At 33.7% G+C, this 14983-nt stretch overlaps 4 non-coding genes across 4 annotated transcripts; all 4 read left to right on the forward strand.

The window, feature by feature from the left end:
- Positions 1 to 4597: 4597 nt before the first annotated feature.
- On the forward strand, positions 4598 to 4706 carry TRNAL-CAA (transfer RNA leucine (anticodon CAA)). Its single transcript has 2 exons — positions 4598 to 4635; positions 4661 to 4706. It is a non-coding gene; the product is annotated as a tRNA-Leu (tRNA).
- Positions 4707 to 8054: 3348 nt separating this feature from the next.
- TRNAL-CAA (transfer RNA leucine (anticodon CAA)) lies at positions 8055 to 8163 on the forward strand. The gene is made up of 2 exons: positions 8055 to 8092; positions 8118 to 8163. It is a non-coding gene; the product is annotated as a tRNA-Leu (tRNA).
- Positions 8164 to 10360: 2197 nt separating this feature from the next.
- TRNAL-CAA (transfer RNA leucine (anticodon CAA)) lies at positions 10361 to 10469 on the forward strand. Its single transcript has 2 exons — positions 10361 to 10398; positions 10424 to 10469. It is a non-coding gene; the product is annotated as a tRNA-Leu (tRNA).
- A 3341-nt stretch (positions 10470 to 13810) lies between these two features.
- On the forward strand, positions 13811 to 13919 carry TRNAL-CAA (transfer RNA leucine (anticodon CAA)). The gene is made up of 2 exons: positions 13811 to 13848; positions 13874 to 13919. It is a non-coding gene; the product is annotated as a tRNA-Leu (tRNA).
- Positions 13920 to 14983: the final 1064 nt, after the last annotated feature.

Here is a 14983-nt window from a genome sequence, read left to right on the forward strand (position 1 = left end):
CGGTCTAAGACACCAGACTCAAGATTCTACTCTTCCAGTTAATGGGAATTCTGGTCTCTGTAAAGAGGCGTAGGTTCAAATCCCACTTCTGACAATATATTTTTGCTCTTTGGTTATGTTTTACACTCAAAATGACTGACATTGAGAAGTATGCTCAGGACATCCACAGTCTTTCAATCTTTCCTCTCCCAGACATTGATATCTTGATCCCATTTATTTCTAAGCAATATGAAGCACAATGATTGAATGAATTAAAGGGCATAGAAACTTTTAAAGACCTAAGAATTGATCGATTTTCCCATCTACATTCCAATCAAGATCAAACTACATTAGACTTAAATTAATTAAATTATTCTTAAATGATAAAGACACTATGATTAGTTTTAAAATTCTAAAGTTCAGTTCATGTAGAAATTGGCGGTTGAAATAATGTTTTACATAGAAACAGAATTTGATGGCAGATAAGAACCACTTGGCCCACTTAGTCTGCTCCTTTTCATGTATCCTTTAGGCAACTTCAACCCTATTTGCTCCTTACATTTCTTTTAAGGATATTCTTATGCCTATCCCAAGCGTATTTAAATTGTTTCACCATTTAGCTTCAACAACATCGGATGGGAGGCTTTTCTAATTATCAATTACCCTTTCTGTGAAGTAATTTTTCTTCAAATTTCCTCTAAGTCTACCTCCCTTCAGTTTCAGTGCATGTCCTCATGTTCTTGTACATCTCTTCCTTTGAAGAATAAATATTGTTTGCACAACATTCTTTTAGTATTCAGTAATCTAAACATAAAACACAAGAATAATTGGCATCGAAAGTATTTTAAGGCTCTTAGACTTTACATATAACATGATATACAATTTTCTTCTAAGACAAACTAATCTGTTCTGCTAGGATGAAGACCTTAGTAAAGGGTGGCAACAGTAATTTTGAAGGATAACACTTTAGCTTGCGCCATTTTTCCTAAATAATGTTATTTAAGAAACAGCTTTTAGAGGAAATGCATAAATCTAAGATCTTGATTTAATGACCCCATTTTCAACAAGTCCAAATTATTTGTCAAAATCACAATCAAAAATATAAATAGTAAAATGATAAACCCTAACAGGAAGCAGGTTCGGATATACTGATGTGCTTGTCAGGATGGCCGAGTGGTCTAAGGCGCCAGACTCAAGATTCTACTCTTCCAGTTAATGGGGATTCTTGTCTCTGTAAAGAGGCGTGGGTTCAAATTCTACTTCTGACAATATTTTCTTACTCTTTGGTTATATTTTACACTCAAAATGACCGACATTGAGAAGCATGCTCAGGACATCCACAGTCTTTCAATCTTTCCTCTACCAGACATAGATATCTTGATCCCATTTATTTCTCAGCAATATGAAGCACAATGATTGAATGAATTAAAGGGCATAGAAACTTTTAAAGACCTAAGAATTGATTGATTTTCCCATCTGCATTCCAATCAAGATCAAATTACATTAGAGTTAAATTAATTACATTATTCTTAAATGATAAAGACACTATGATTAGTTTTAAAATTCTAAAGTTCAGTTCATATAGAAATTGGCTATTGAAATAATGTATTACATAGAAACAGAATTTGATGGCAGATTAGAACCACTTGGCCCATGTAGTCTGCTCCTTTTCATGTATCCTTTAGGCAACTTCAATCCTATTTGCTCCTTACATTTCTCTTAAGGATATTCTTATGCCTATCCCAAGCATGTTTAAATTGTTTCACCATTTAGCTTCAACAACATCGGATGGGAGGCTTTTCTATTTATCAACTACCCTTTCTGTGAAGTAATTTTTCTTCAAATTTCCTCTAAGTCTACTTCCCTCCAGTTTCAGTGCATGTCCTCGTGTTCTTGTACATCTCTTCCTTTGAAGAATAAGTATTGTTTGCACAACATTCTTTTAGTATTCAGTTATCTAAACATAAAACACAAGAATAATTGGCATCGAAAGTATTTTAAGGCTCTTAGACTTTACATATAACGTGATATACAATTTACTTCTAAGACAAACTAATCTGTTCTGCTAGGATGAAGACCTTAGTAAAGGGTGGCAACAGTAATTTTGAAGGATAACACTTTAGCTTGAACCATTTTTCCTAAATAATGTTATTTAAGAAACAGCTTTTAGAGGAAATGCATTAATCTAAGATCTTGATTTAATGACCCCATTTTCAACAAGGCCAAATTATTTGTCAAAATCACAATCAAAAATATAAATAGTAAAATGATAAACCCTAACAGGAAGCAGGTTTGGACATACTGATGTGCATGTCAGGATGGCCGAGCGGTCTAAGACACCAGACTCAAGATTCTACTCTTCCAGTTAATGGGAATTCTGGTCTCTGTAAAGAGGCGTAGGTTCAAATCCCACTTCTGACAATATATTTTTGCTCTTTGGTTATGTTTTACACTCAAAATGACCGACATTGAGAAGTATGCTCAGGACATCCACAGTCTTTCAATCTTTCCTCTCCCAGACATTGATATCTTGATCCCATTTATTTCTAAGCAATATGAAGCACAATGATTGATTGATTTAAAGGGCATGTAAACTTTAAAAGACCTAAGAATTGATCGATTTTCCCATCTACATTCCAATCAAGATCAAATTACATTAGACTTAAATTAATTAAATTATTCTTAAATGATAAAGGCACTATGATTAGTTTTAAAATTCTAAAGTTCAGTTCATGTAGAAATTGGCTATTGAAATAATGTATTACATAGAAACAGAATTTGATGGCAGATAAGAACCACTTGGCCCATGTAGTCTGCTCCTTTTCATGTATCCTTTAGGCAACTTCAACCCTATTTGCTCCTTACATTTCTCTTAAGGATATTCTTATGCCTATCCGAAGCGTGTTTAAATTGTTTCACCGTTTAGCTTCAACAACATCGGATGGGAGGCTTTTCTATTTATCAACTACCCTTTCTGTGAAGTAATTTTTCATCAAATTTCCTCTAAGTCTACTTCCCTCCAGTTTCAGTGCATGTCCTCGTGTTCTTGTACATCTCTTCCTTTGAAGAATAAGTATTGTTTGCACAACATTCTTTTAGTATTCAGTAATCTAAACATAAAACACAAGAATAATTGGCATCGAAAGTATTTTAAGGCTCTTAGACTTTACATATAACGTGATATACAATTTACTTCTAAGACAAACTAATCTGTTCTGCTAGGATGAAGACCTTAGTAAAGGGTGGCAACAGTAATTTTGAAGGATAACACTTTAGCTTGAGCCATTTTTCCTAAATAATGTTATTTAAGAAACAGCTTTTAGAGGAAATGCATTAATCTAAGATCTTGATTTAATGACCCCATTTTCAACAAGGCCAAATTATTTGTCAAAATCACAATCAAAAATATAAATAGTAAAATGATAAACCCTAACAGGAAGCAGGTTTGGACATACTGATGTGCATGTCAGGATGGCCGAGCGGTCTAAGACACCAGACTCAAGATTCTACTCTTCCAGTTAATGGGAATTCTGGTCTCTGTAAAGAGGTGTAGGTTCAAATCCCACTTCTGACAATATATTTTTGCTCTTTGGTTATGTTTTACACTCAAAATGACTGACATTGAGAAGTATGCTCAGGACATCCACAGTCTTTCAATCTTTCCTCTCCCAGACATTGATATCTTGATCCCATTTATTTCTAAGCAATATGAAGCACAATGATTGATTGATTTAAAGGGCATGTAAACTTTTAAAGACCTAAGAATTGATCGATTTTCCCATCTACATTCCAATCAAGATCAAATTACATTAGACTTAAATTAATTAAATTATTCTTAAATGATAAAGGCACTATGATTAGTTTTAAAATTCTAAAGTTCAGTTCATGTAGAAATTGGCTATTGAAATAATGTATTACATAGAAACAGAATTTGATGGCAGATAAGAACCACTTGGCCCATGTAGTCTGCTCCTTTTCATGTATCCTTTAGGCAACTTCAACCCTATTTGCTCCTTACATTTCTCTTAAGGATATTCTTATGCCTATCCGAAGCGTGTTTAAATTGTTTCACCGTTTAGCTTCAACAACATCGGATGGGAGGCTTTTCTATTTATCAACTACCCTTTCTGTGAAGTAATTTTTCATCAAATTTCCTCTAAGTCTACTTCCCTCCAGTTTCAGTGCATGTCCTCGTGTTCTTGTACATCTCTTCCTTTGAAGAATAAGTATTGTTTGCACAACATTCTTTTAGTATTCAGTAATCTAAACATAAAACACAAGAATAATTGGCATCGAAAGTATTTTAAGGCTCTTAGACTTTACATATAACGTGATATACAATTTACTTCTAAGACAAACTAATCTGTTCTGCTAGGATGAAGACCTTAGTAAACGGTGGCAACAGTAATTTTGAAGGATAACACTTTAGCTTGAGCCATTTTTCCTAAATAATGTTATTTAAGAAACAGCTTTTAGAGGAAATGCATAAATCTAAGATCTTGATTTAATGACCCCTTTTTCAACAAGTCCAAATTATTTGTCAAAATCACAATCAAAAATATAAATAGTAAAATGATAAACCCTAACAGGAAGCAGGTTCGGATATACTGATGTGCTTGTCAGGATGGCCGAGTGGTCTAAGGCGCCAGACTCAAGATTCTACTCTTCCAGTTAATGGTAATTCTGGTCTCTGTAAAGAGGCGTGGGTTCATATCCCACTTCTGACAATATTTTCTTGCTCTTTGGTTATGTTTTACACTCAAAATGACCGACATTGAGAAGTATGCTCAGGACATCCAGTCTTTCAATCTTTCCTCTCCCAGACATTGATATCTTGATCCCATTTATTTCTAAGCAATATGAAGCACAATGATTGAATGAATTAAAGGGCATAGAAACTGTTAAAGACCTAAGAATTGATCGATTTTCCCATCTACATTCCAATCAAGATCAAATTACATTAGACTTAAATTAATTAAATTATTCTTAAATGATAAAGACACTATGATTAGTTTTAAAATTCTAAAGTTCAGTTCATGTAGAAATTGACTGTTGAAATAATGTTTTACATAGAAACAGAATTTGATGGCAGATAAGAGCCACTTGGCCCACGTAGTCTGCTCCTTTTCATGTATCCTTTTGGCAACTTCAATCCTATTTGCTCCTTACATTTCTCTTAAGGATATTCTTATGCCTATCCCAAGCGTGTTTAAATTGTTTCACCATTTAGCTTCAACAACATCGGATGGGAGGCTTTTCTATTTATCAACTACCCTTTCTGTGAAGTAATTTTTCTTCAAATTTCCTCTAAGTCTACCTCCCTCCAGTTTCAGTGCATGTCCTCGTGTTCTTGTACATCTCTTCCTTTGAAGAATAAGTATTGTTTGCACAACATTCTTTTAGTATTCAGTAATCTAAACATAAAACACAAGAATAATTGGCATCGAAAGTATTTTAAGGCTCTTAGACTTTACATATAACGTGATATACAATTTACTTCTAAGACAAACTAGTCTGTTCTGCTAGGATGAAGACCTTAGTAAAGGGTGGCAACAGTAATTTTGAAGGATAACACTTTAGCTTGAGCCATTTTTCCTAAATAATGTTATTTAAGAGACAGCTTTTAGAGGAAATGCATTAATCTAAGATCTTGATTTAATGACCCCTTTTTCAACAAGGCCAAATTATTTGTCAAAATCACAATCAAAAATCTAAATAGTAAAATGATAAACCCTAACAGGAAGCAGGTTTGGACATACTTATGTGCTTGTCAGGATAGCCGAGCAGTCTAAGACACCAGACTCAAGATTCTACTCTTCCAGTTAATGGGAATTCTGGTCTCTGTAAAGAGGCATAGGTTCAAATCCCACTTCTGACAATATATTTTTGCTCTTTGGTTATGTTTTACACTCAAAATGACTGACATTGAGAAGTATGCTCAGGACATCCACAGTCTTTCAATCTTTCCTCTACCAGACATTGATATCTTGATCCCATTTATTTCTCAGCAATATGAAGCACAATGATTGAATGAATTAAAGGGCATAGAAACTTTTAAAGACCTAAGAATTGATCGATTTTCCCATCTGCATTCCAATCAAGATCAAATTACATTAGAGTTAAATTAATTACATTATTCTTAAATGATAAAGACACTATGATTAGTTTTAAAATTCTAAAGTTCAGTTCATATAGAAATTGGCTATTGAAATAATGTATTACATAGAAACAGAATTTGATGGCAGATAAGAACCACTTGGCCCATGTAGTCTGCTCCTTTTCATGTATCCTTTAGGCAACTTCAATCCTATTTGCTCCTTACATTTCTCTTAAGGATATTCTTATGCCTATCCCAAGCATGTTTAAATTGTTTCACCATTTAGCTTCAACAACATCGGATGGGAGGCTTTTCTATTTATCAACTACCCTTTCTGTGAAGTAATTTTTCTTCAAAATTCCTCTAAGTCTACCTCCCTCCAGTTTAAGTGCATGTCCTCGTGTTCTTGTACATCTCTTCCTTTGAAGAATAAGTATTGTTTGCACAACATTCTTTTAGTATTCAGTTATCTAAACATAAAACACAAGAATAATTGGCATCGAAAGTATTTTAAGGCTCTTAGACTTTACATATAACGTGATATACAATTTACTTCTAAGACAAACTAATCTGTTCTGCTAGGATGAAGACCTTAGTAAAGGGTGGCAACAGTAATTTTGAAGGATAACACTTTAGCTTGAGACATTTTTCCTAAATAATGTTATTTAAGAAACAGCTTTTAGAGGAAATGCATTAATCTAAGATCTTGATTTAATGACCCCATTTTCAACAAGGCCAAATTATTTGTCAAAATCACAATCAAAAATATAAATAGTAAAATGATAAACCCTAACAGGAAGCAGGTTTGGACATACTGATGTGCATGTCAGGATGGCCGAGCGGTCTAAGACACCAGACTCAAGATTCTACTCTTCCAGTTAATGGGAATTCTGGTCTCTATAAAGAGGCGTAGGTTCAAATCCCACTTCTGACAATATATTTTTGCTCTTTGGTTATGTTTTACACTCAAAATGACTGACATTGAGAAGTATGCTCAGGACATTCACAGTCTTTCAATCTTTCCTCTCCCAGACATTGATATCTTGATCCCATTTATTTCTAAGCAATATGAAGCACAATGATTGAATGAATTAAAGGGCATAGAAACTTTTAAAGACCTAAGAATTGATCGATTTTCCCATCTACATTCCAATCAAGATCAAATTACATTAGACTTAAATTAATTAAATTATTCTTAAATGATAAAGACACTATGATTAGTTTTAAAATTCTAAAGTTCAGTTCATGTAGAAATTGGCGGTTGAAATAATGTTTTACATAGAAACAGAATTTGATGGCAGATAAGAACCACTTGGCCCACGTAGTCTGCTCCTTTTCATGTATCCTTTAGGCAACTTCAACCCTATTTGCTCCTTACATTTCTTTTAAGGATATTCTTATGCCTATCCCAAGCGTATTTAAATTGTTTCACCATTTAGCTTCAACAACATCGGATGGGAGGCTTTTCTATTTATCAATTACCCTTTCTGTGAAGTAATTTTTCTTCAAATTTCCTCTAAGTCTACCTCCCTTCAGTTTCAGTGCATGTCCTCATGTTCTTGTACATCTCTTCCTTTGAAGAATAAATATTGTTTGCACAACATTCTTTTAGTATTCAGTAATCTAAACATAAAACACAAGAATAATTGGCATCGAAAGTATTTTAAGGCTCTTAGACTTTACATATAACATGATATACAATTTTCTTCTAAGACAAACTAATCTGTTCTGCTAGGATGAAGACCTTAGTAAAGGGTGGCAACAGTAATTTTGAAGGATAACACTTTAGCTTGAGCCATTTTTCCTAAATAATGTTATTTAAGAAACAGCTTTTAGAGGAAATGCATAAATCTAAGATCTTGATTTAATGACCCCTTTTTCAACAAGTCCAAATTATTTGTCAAAATCACAATCAAAAATATAAATAGTAAAATGATAAACCCTAACAGGAAGCAGGTTCGGATATTCTGATGTGCTTGTCAGGATGGCCGAGTGGTCTAAGGCGCCAGACTCAAGATTCTACTCTTCCAGTTAATGGGAATTCTTGTCTCTGTAAAGAGGCGTGGGTTCAAATCCCACTTCTGACAATTTTTTCTTACTCTTTGGTTATGTTTTACACTCAAAATGACCGACATTGAGAAGCATGCTCAGGACATCCACAGTCTTTCAATCTTTCCTCTACCAGACATTGATATCTTGATCCCATTTATTTCTCAGCAATATGAAGCACAATGATTGAATGAATTAAAGGGCATAGAAACTTTTAAAGACCTAAGAATTGATCGATTTTCCCATCTGCATTCCAATCAAGATCAAATTACATTAGAGTTAAATTAATTAAATTATTCTTAAATGATAAAGACACTATGATTAGTTTTAAAATTCTAAAGTTCAGTTCATATAGAAATTGGCTATTGAAATAATGTATTACATAGAAACAGAATTTGATGGCAGATAAGAACCACTTGGCCCATGTAGTCTGCTCCTTTTCATGTATCTTTTAGGCAACTTCAATCCTATTTGCTCCTTACATTTCTCTTAAAGATATTCTTATGCCTTTCCCAAGCGTGTTTAAATTGTTTCACCATTTAGCTTAAACAACATCGGATGGGAGGCTTTTCTATTTATCAACTACCCTTTCTGTGAAGTAATTTTTCTTCAAATTTCCTCTAAGTCTACCTCCCTCCAGTTTCAGTGCATGTCCTCGTGTTCTTGTACATCTCTTCCTTTGAAGAATAAGTATTGTTTGCACAGCATTCTTTTAGTATTCAGTAATCTAAACATAAAACACAAGAATAATTGGCATCGAAAGTATTTTAAGGCTCTTAGACTTTACATATAACGTGATATACAATTTACTTCTAAGACAAACTAATCTGTTCTGCTAGGATGAAGACCTTAGTAAACGGTGGCAACAGTAATTTTGAAGGATAACACTTTAGCTTGAGCCATTTTTCCTAAATAATGTTATTTAAGAAACAGCTTTTAGAGGAAATTCATTAATCTAAGATCTTGATTTAATGACCCCTTTTTCAACAAGGCCAAATTATTTGTCAAAATCACAATCAAAAATATAAATAGTAAAATGATAAACCCTAACAGGAAGCAGGTTTGGACATACTGATGTGCTTGTCAGGATGGCCGAGTGGTCTAAGACACCAGACTCAAGATTCTACTCTTCCAGTTAATGGGAATCCTGGTCTCTGTAAAGAGGCATAGGTTCAAATCCCACTTCTGACAATATATTTTTGCTCTTTGGTTATGTTTTACACTCAAAATGACTGACATTGAGAAGTATGCTCAGGACATCCACAGTCTTTCAATCTTTCCTCTCCCAGACATTGATATCTTGATCCCATTTATTTCTAAGCAATATGAAGCACAATGACTGAATGAATTAAAGGGCATAGAAACTTTTAAAGACCTAAGAATTGATCGATTTTCCCATCTACATTCCAATCAAGATCAAATTACATTAGAGTTAAATTAATTAAATTATTCATAAATGATAAAGACACTATGATTAGTTTTAAAATTCTAAAGTTCAGTTCATGTAGAAATTGGCTATTGAAATAATGTATTACATAGAAACAGAATTTGATGGCAGATAAGAACCACTTGGCCCATGTAGTCTGCTCCTTTTCATGTATCCTTTAGGCAACTTCAACCCTATTTGCTCCTTACATTTCTCTTAAGGATATTCTTATGCCTATCCAAAGCGTGTTTAAATTGTTTCACCGTTTAGCTTCAACAACATTGGATGGGAGGCTTTTCTATTTATCAACTACCCTTTCTGTGAAGTAATTTTTCTTCAAATTTCCTCTAAGTCTACCTCCCTTCAGTTTCAGTGCATGTCCTCATGTTCTTGTACATCTCTTCCTTTGAAGAATAAGTATTGTTTGCACATCATTCTTTTAGTATTCAGTAATCTAAACATAAAACACAAGAATAATTGGCATCGAAAGTATTTTAAGGCTCTTAGACTTTACATATAACATGATATACAATTTTCTCCTAAGACAAACTAATCTGTTCTGCTAGGCTGAAGACCTTAGTAAAGGGTGGCAACAGTAATTTTGAAGGATAACACTTTAGCTTGAGCCATTTTTCCTAAATAATGTTATTTAAGAAACAGCTTTTAGAGGAAATGCATAAATCTAAGATCTTGATTTAATGACCCCTTTTTCAACAAGTCCAAATTATTTGTCAAAATCACAATCAAAAATATAAATAGTAAAATGATAAACCCTAACAGGAAGCAGGTTCGGATATACTGATGTGCTTGTCAGGATGGCCGAGTGGTCTAAGGCGCCAGACTCAAGATTCTACTCTTCAAGTTAATGGGAATTCTGGTCTCTGTAAAGAGGCGTGGGTTCAAATCCCACTTCTCACAATATTTTCTTACTCTTTGGTTATGTTTTACACTCAAAATGACCGACATTGAGAAGTATGCTCAGGACATCCACAGTCTTTCAATCTTTCCTCTCCCAGACATTGATATCTTGATCCCATTTAGATCTCAGCAATATGAAGCACAATGATTGAATGAATTAAAGGGCATAGAAACTGTTAAAGACCTAAGAATTGATCGATTTTCCCACCTGCATTCCAATCAAGATCAAATTACATTAGAGTTAAATTAATTAAATTATTCTTAAATGATAAAGACACTATGATTAGTTTTAAAATTCTAAAGTTCAGTTCATATAGAAATTGGCTATTGAAATAATGTATTACATAGAAACAGAATTTGATGGCAGATAAGAACCACTTGGCCCATGTAGTCTGCTCCTTTTCATGTATCCTTTAGGCAACTTCAACCGTATTTGCTCCTTACATTTCTCTTAAGGATATTCTTATGCCTATCCAAAGCATGTTTAAATTGTTTCACCGTTTAGCTTCAACAACATTGGATGGGAGGCTTTTCTATTTATCAACTACCCTTTCTGTGAAGTAATTTTTCTTCAAATTTCCTCTAAGTCTACCTCCCTCCAGTTTCAGTGCATGTCCTCGTGTTCTTGTACATCTCTTCCTTTGAAGAATAAGTATTGTTTGCACAACATTCTTTTAGTATTCAGTTATCTAAACATAAAACACAAGAATAATTGGCATCGAAAGTATTTTAAGGCTCTTAGACTTTACATATAACGTGATATACAATTTACTTCTAAGACAAACTAATCTGTTCTGCTTGGATGAAGACCTTAGTAAAGGGTGGCAACAGTAATTTTGAAGGATAACACTTTAGCTTGAGCCATTTTTCCTAAATAATGTTATTTAAGAAACAGCTTTTAGAGGAAATGCATTAATCTAAGATCTTGATTTAATGACCCCTTTTTCAACAAGGCCAAATTATTTGTCAAAATCACAATCAAAAATATAAATAGTAAAATGATAAACCCTAACAGGAAGCAGGTTTGGACATACTGATGTGCTTGTCAGGATGGCCGAGTGGTCCAAGACACCAGACTCAAGATTCTACTCTTCCAGTTAATGGGAATTCTGGTCTCTGTAAAGAGGCATAGGTTCAAATCCCACTTCTGGCAATATATTTTTGCTCTTTGGTTATGTTTTACACTCAAAATGACTGACATTGAGAAGTATGCTCAGGACATCCACAGTCTTTCAATCTTTCCTCTCCCAGACATTGATATCTTGATCCCATTTATTTCTAAGCAATATGAAGCACAATGATTGAATGAATTAAAGGGCATAGAAACTTTTAAAGACCTAAGAATTGATCGATTTTCCCATCTACATTCCAATCAAGATCAAATTACATTAGACTTAAATTAATTAAATTATTCTTAAATGATAAAGACACTATGATTAGTTTTAAAATTCTAAAGTTCAGTTCATGTAGAAATTGGCGGTTGAAATAATGTTTTACATAGAAACAGAATTTGATGGCAGATAAGAACCACTTGGCCCACGTAGTCTGCTCCTTTTCATGTATCCTTTAGGCAACTTCAACCCTATTTGCTCCTTACATTTCTTTTAAGGATATTCTTATGCCTATCCCAAGCGTATTTAAATTGTTTCACCATTTAGCTTCAACAACATCGGATGGGAGGCTTTTCTATTTATCAATTACCCTTTCTGTGAAGTAATTTTTCTTCAAATTTCCTCTAAGTCTACCTCCCTTCAGTTTCAGTGCATGTCCTCATGTTCTTGTACATCTCTTCCTTTGAAGAATAAATATTGTTTGCACAACATTCTTTTAGTATTCAGTAATCTAAACATAAAACACAAGAATAATTGGCATCGAAAGTATTTTAAGGCTCTTAGACTTTACATATAACATGATATACAATTTTCTTCTAAGACAAACTAATCTGTTCTGCTAGGATGAAGACCTTAGTAAAGGGTGGCAACAGTAATTTTGAAGGATAACACTTTAGCTTGAGCCATTTTTCCTAAATAATGTTATTTAAGAAACAGCTTTTAGAGGAAATGCATAAATCTAAGATCTTGATTTAATGACCCCTTTTTCAACAAGTCCAAATTATTTGTCAAAATCACAATCAAAAATATAAATAGTAAAATGATAAACCCTAACAGGAAGCAGGTTCGGATATACTGATGTGCTTGTCAGGATGGCCGAGTGGTCTAAGGCGCCAGACTCAAGATTCTACTCTTCCAGTTAATGGTCTCTGTAAAGAGGTGTGGGTTCTAATCCCACTTCTGACAATATTTTCTTACTCTTTGGTTATGTTTTACACTCAAAATGACCGACATTGAGAAGTATGCTCAGGACATCCACAGTCTTTCAATCTTTCCTCTCACAGACATTGATATCTTGATCCCATTTATTTCTCAGCAATATGAAGCACAATGATTGAATGAATTAAAGGGCATAGAAACTTTTAAAGACCTAAGAATTGATCGATTTTCCCATCTGCATTCCAATCAAGATCAAATTACATTAGAGTTAAATTAATTAAATTATTCTTAAATGATAAAGACACTATGATTAGTTTTAAAATTCTAAAGTTCAGTTCATGTAGAAATTGGCTATTGAAATAATGTATTACATAGAAACAGAATTTGATGGCAGATAAGAACCACTTGGCCCATGTAGTCTGCTCCTTTTCATGTATCCTTTAGGCAACTTCAACCCTATTTGCTCCTTACATTTCTCTTAAGGATATTCTTATGCCTATCCGAAGCGTGTTTAAATTGTTTCACCGTTTAGCTTCAACAACATCGGATGGGAGGCTTTTCTTTTTATCAACTACCCTTTCTGTGAAGTAATTTTTCATCAAATTTCCTCTAAGTCTACTTCCCTCCAGTTTCAGTGCATGTCCTCGTGTTCTTGTACATCTCTTCCTTTGAAGAATAAGTATTGTTTGCACAACATTCTTTTAGTATTCAGTAATCTAAACATAAAACACAAGAATAATTGGCATCGAAAGTATTTTAAGGCTCTTAGACTTTACATATAACGTGATATACAATTTACTTCTAAGACAAACTAATCTGTTCTGCTAGGATGAAGACCTTAGTAAACGGTGGCAACAGTAATTTTGAAGGATAACACTTTAGCTTGAGCCATTTTTCCTAAATAATGTTATTTAAGAAACAGCTTTTAGAGGAAATGCATAAATCTAAGATCTTGATTTAATGACCCCTTTTTCAACAAGTCCAAATTATTTGTCAAAATCACAATCAAAAATATAAATAGTAAAATGATAAACCCTAACAGGAAGCAGGTTCGGATATACTGATGTGCTTGTCAGGATGGCCGAGTGGTCTAAGGCGCCAGACTCAAGATTCTACTCTTCCAGTTAATGGTAATTCTGGTCTCTGTAAAGAGGCGTGGGTTCATATCCCACTTCTGACAATATTTTCTTGCTCTTTGGTTATGTTTTACACTCAAAATGACCGACATTGAGAAGTATGCTCAGGACATCCAGTCTTTCAATCTTTCCTCTCCCAGACATTGATATCTTGATCCCATTTATTTCTAAGCAATATGAAGCACAATGATTGAATGAATTAAAGGGCATAGAAACTGTTAAAGACCTAAGAATTGATCGATTTTCCCATCTACATTCCAATCAAGATCAAATTACATTAGACTTAAATTAATTAAATTATTCTTAAATGATAAAGACACTATGATTAGTTTTAAAATTCTAAAGTTCAGTTCATGTAGAAATTGACTGTTGAAATAATGTTTTACATAGAAACAGAATTTGATGGCAGATAAGAGCCACTTGGCCCACGTAGTCTGCTCCTTTTCATGTATCCTTTTGGCAACTTCAATCCTATTTGCTCCTTACATTTCTCTTAAGGATATTCTTATGCCTATCCCAAGCGTGTTTAAATTGTTTCACCATTTAGCTTCAACAACATCGGATGGGAGGCTTTTCTATTTATCAACTACCCTTTCTGTGAAGTAATTTTTCTTCAAATTTCCTCTAAGTCTACCTCCCTCCAGTTTCAGTGCATGTCCTCGTGTTCTTGTACATCTCTTCCTTTGAAGAATAAGTATTGTTTGCACAACATTCTTTTAGTATTCAGTAATCTAAACATAAAACACAAGAATAATTGGCATCGAAAGTATTTTAAGGCTCTTAGACTTTACATATAACGTGATATACAATTTACTTCTAAGACAAACTAGTCTGTTCTGCTAGGATGAAGACCTTAGTAAAGGGTGGCAACAGTAATTTTGAAGGATAACACTTTAGCTTGAGCCATTTTTCCTAAATAATGTTATTTAAGAGACAGCTTTTAGAGGAAATGCATTAATCTAAGATCTTGATTTAATGACCCCTTTTTCAACAAGGCCAAATTATTTGTCAAAATCACAATCAAAAATCTAAATAGTAAAATGATAAACCCTAACAGGAAGCAGGTTTGGACATACTTATGTGCTTGTCAGGATGGCCGAGCAGTCTA

The sequence above is a fragment of the Taudactylus pleione genome, unplaced genomic scaffold (genome assembly GCF_031769625.1).
Source record: "Taudactylus pleione unplaced genomic scaffold, aTauple2 ptg000612l, whole genome shotgun sequence".
Classification (NCBI taxonomy): Eukaryota; Metazoa; Chordata; class Amphibia; order Anura; family Myobatrachidae; genus Taudactylus; species Taudactylus pleione.